Source organism: Canis lupus, chromosome 6, assembly GCF_048164855.1.
Source record: "Canis lupus baileyi chromosome 6, mCanLup2.hap1, whole genome shotgun sequence".
NCBI lineage: Eukaryota > Metazoa > Chordata > Mammalia > Carnivora > Canidae > Canis > Canis lupus.
Genome location: NC_132843.1, coordinates 68,291,209 through 68,295,778, shown reverse-complemented (window position 1 = coordinate 68,295,778; position 4,570 = coordinate 68,291,209). Strand labels below are relative to the sequence as shown.

The window sequence follows — 4,570 nt, the reverse complement described above, 5'->3', positions numbered from 1 at the left end:
GAGAAAGGTCAGATGACTTCTGGTCAGATGAAAGGTCAGATGACTACTTCCAGAAAAGTATAAAAGTGAATGTAATAGATCAACACTTCTCATTCTTTTTTTCTTAATTTTTTACACTCCTCTCCTCCTAGAATCAATTTTTGCTTGCTGGAGCAATATAACCCTCACTAAGAATGAATGAACTAAAGAAATGTAGCATTATTGGCATGCAGCTGACATTGTCTTCTTCACGTGACTCTTACAGCCACTTCTCTCTGGGGACAATGGCAACTCTTAAGGAAAAACTGTTCTCACCAGTTGCAGAAGAATAGGCAACCATCCCCCACAATGAGATCACTATAGTGGGTATTGGACAAGTTGGTATGGCATGTGCCATCACCATTCTGGGAAAGTCTCTGGCTGATGAACTTGCCCTTGTGGATGTTTTGGAAGATAAACTCAGAGAAGAAATGATGGATTTATGATATGGGAGCTTATTTCTTCAGACATCTAATATTGTGGCATATAAAGATTCTATGACTGCCAATTCTAAGATTGTGGTGGTGATTGCAGGAGGCCACCAGCAGGAAGGAAAGAGCCAGCTCAATCTAGTGCAGAGGAATGTTAATGTCTTCAAATTCATTATTCCTCAGACAGTCAAGTTGAGTCCTGATTGTATCTTAATTGTGGTTTCCAACATAGTGGATATTCTTATATATGTTACCTGGAAACTAAGTGGACTTAGTGACTGGAAGCACAATGAGATTGGAAGTGGGTATAAGCTGGATTCTGCTAGATTTCACTATGTTATGGCTGAAAAACTTGGCATTCATCCCAGCAGCCGCCATGGATGGATTTGGGGAGAACATGGCAACTCAAGTGTGGCCTTGAAGGGTGGAGTGAATGTGGCAGGCATTTCTTTCCAGGAACTGAATTTAGAAATGGGAACCGATGATGACAGTAAAAATTGGAAGTGAATAAAATGGTGGTTGAAAGTGCTATGAAGTCATCAAGCTAAATGGATTAAATGTTGTTGATCCCATTGAATCCATGTTGAAAACTCTATCCACTGTCATCCAATGTCAATGATGGTGAAGGGAATCCAGGGCATTGAGAACGAAGTCTTCCTGAGCCTTCTGTGTATCCTCAACACTCAAAGATTAATCAGTGTGATCAACCAGAAGCTAAAGGATGATGAGGTTGCTCAGCTCAAGAAAAGTCCAGATACCTTGTGAGACATCCAGAAAGACCTAAAATACCTGTGACTTCTGGCTTCTAGACTGTAGGAAATTAAAACTTCAATGTGATTAACTGTGAGCCCTTAGTTTTTCATCCAAATACATGGCACAGTTTGCTTTGATCTTCCTAGATATGTGAATCTGGGCTCACAGAATCAAAGTCCATTCTTGGTTTAATGCTTGCAATATGAGCCCTTGAACAAAATAAGATTAACTATCCTAGTGTGCTGAAAGAAAGACAGACAGAAAGAAAGAAAGCAGGAAAAAAAGGTAGCAATATTGCCAGGAGGCAGCATTTATGAATATTCTTGCTGTCGTTAGATTCATAGTCATGAATCTAAAGAATTACCATTCAGGATAGCTGTATGTTTTTTCCATTCATATCCAGTTATATGGGTCAAAGTATAGAGTAAGCAGAGGTTCTTTTTAACCCATGTTGTGGTTCACCAAACAAGAACAACAAACCAGAGAAGCAAAAGAATTAAATCTATAGTCGTTGAAGGGATTAAAATGATTAACTATGGAATGCAAAGTGGATGAACAAGAAGAAAAAATGTCAAGGGGATGAAAGATAATGGAAAGGTGTTTAAATCAATGAAGAAAGGCTGGTAAATGAGAGGATATTTGAGGTTTTGCTTCTAGAAAGGCTAAGAGAGAAAAGTAGGAACTGGTGGTCTAAGAACAGAATACATGGAACTGAATGTAAGGAAAGGTTACAGAACTGATAATATCAAGGTATGGAATGTGACCATAGTGCTAAGTGGCAGAGGCAGGGGTAGGTCAAGCTTCTCCTCTGATACAAACCCGGCGGGGGGAGGGAGAGGAGACCTCGTTACTTCAGGGTAAAGGTGGAAGTCCAGGCTCCCCATGCAGCCTCCGCTGGTACCACGGTTGAGACTGATTGGTGTCCTGTGAGGATGAGAGTTCTGCTCCCTGCTTAGCCTTTTATGACACCATCCCCGTGGCCTTTGCTGATCTGGGTGAGAGTAAGATCTGTGATAGAGGTTAGAATAGGTAAGATGTCTGATAGATTTTAGAATGGAATATTCTAAAAATTTTCTGTCTTGCAAGGTTGCCAATTTTTTTGCCCTTTGGTTAGTGATAGAAGGCTTTGTTGAGTGTCTTCTTGTTGTTGTTCTGTCTTTTTTCTTCTCACAGAGGGGTTACAGTGGTTATGGCCATTGAGAGAGTTCAGAGTTTTTAATGACCAAATCAGGTAATACCAAGAGTTTCTTCAGAATCTGAAGAGAGAAAAGTAAGCGTAGATGTGGCCCTCTGAGAACTAGGGGTATCTGCAATAATGATCAGTTCCTATTGTTAAGATCTGGTCAAAAGACTCTCAGACATCAGTACTAGGGCAAACTGTGTGTCAGAATAACTTGGCTAAAAAGGCAACAGATATTATCCTGGCCTCCCATAAGATGTTTGGAAAAGACTGTGATTGGAGAAGTACTTCCTATACCCTTTTATCAAAGGTATAAGTGGATGCAACCATTCTTTAAAATTTTCTGGAACTCTGTGAAAATCACCACTGTCCAGGTCCATTAAACTCCAGTGGAACAGGGAAAAGGACAGAGCAGACCAACAACTCCAGGGTTTGCTTTCAGAGTAGCCTACAACAGAGCTAAAAAAGCAGACGAGTCTAGAAGTTAAAGTAGGATGGTTGAATTTAAGCCATAAATCTGTTATGTAGATTAATAATCTAGTTACATTAAACTATTCATAGCAAAACAGTGTTTATATTCAAAGAAGATATAATGTGGAATTAATTATATGCTAATCATTTAAGTGCAACAAATCACTTCCCTCAAAACGGACACTTTACTCACATTAAGACAGACAACTAAAGAAATAAAATAAAAATTTTTAAAAAGACAGACAACTGATTTTTCCCAGATATACACCACTTTCTCCCTGCAATACATAGCACTAATAACAAGTTGAGCTTTTCTATCCCTACCATCATCTGTCATTGGATGTGAGCTGCCCCAGGAAGAATTCGAATCTGGCCATGCAACTCTCTTCAGGTAGGTAAATCCCAAAGAAGCTGACAGCTGGGTCCCTAAGTCCTCCCCTGAATGGAATCTGGGCAATACATCTATCTCCATGTTCATCGGAAACAGGGTATCGATAAAGGCTGATTGAATGAATGAAACTAGTAAAGCATCAAATAACTCCATGACAGTGCAAGCAAAATAACTGGCTTTGTTTCAGCTTTTGTTAAATTTTTGGAAAAAATTACTATGATTTTGTAAGCTACACATTTTCCTCAGTTTGATTATTTTATCTTCCATTAATCAATTAACATTGCTTATTGAGCACTTTGTTCAGAAGTATAGTAACTATGGGAAATATAGGGATGCCTGGTGGCTTAGTTGGTTAAGTGTCTACCTTCAGCTCAGGTCATGATCCTGGGGTCCTGAGATTCTGGGGTCGAGCCCCACATTATGCTCCCTGCCAGGAGGGAGTCTGCTTCTCCCTCTCCCTCTGCCCCTGCTCATGAGTTCTCACTCACTTGCTCTCTCTCTCAAATAAATAAATAAAATATTTAAAAAAAGAACTATGGGAAATACAAAGAGATATAGAGGATGTGGTTTCTCTACTCAACCATATTAAAATATTATTTATTTTCCAGACTTTATCCAACCTGCATAAACCTATCATAGAATATTAAAACTTGATGGTCCACAAATCTTAGAACAGAGATATCGCTAACTTGAAGCGATTATCTTACTACTAAGGGAATGAAGTCCAGAAATACAAAGCAACATATTAAAACACCAAGGTTACCAGTCACGTTGGCTCAAAATTGTATCTGGATTGATTGATCTCTCTCTATGAGTTGGGTATCAGAAAAGAAATTTATGATTTACAATTTCATAAGGTAAAGCAAATTAGGAAACATAGCTAACAGAACATGATATGATATACCTTTATTATTAAACTGATTTTAGGTGGTAAAACAGATCAGAATTCAGATCCCCTCATTGCCCACAGTTATATATTTTAATCTGCATGTTACTTTATTCCCCACTGTTATATAGTGACTTTGAACTATTAATGTTGATTTTTTCGTGTGTTCACTTGTCTCTGTAGATTTCAGTTAAAGTATATTGTTATATAAAAATCTTTACTATGATTTATGTGAATAGGATAGCAACCTGCTTCTCCAGAGACTTCTTGGTGAAGATAAATAAAAAATAATAAAAAGAGCATCTGGAGGTGCACCAGGGTGGTACAGTCAGTTAAGCATCTGCCTTCGGCTCAGTCATGATATCATTGTCCTGGGATTGAGCCCCATTTCACACCAGACTCTGCTCAGTGGGAAACTTGCTTTTCCCTCTCCCTCTGTT

General features: G+C 38.7%; 1 pseudogene; it reads left to right on the top strand.

The window, feature by feature from the left end:
* Positions 1–263: 263 nt before the first annotated feature.
* Positions 264–1,244, top strand: LOC140634760 (L-lactate dehydrogenase B chain-like; annotated as a pseudogene).
* Positions 1,245–4,570: the final 3,326 nt, after the last annotated feature.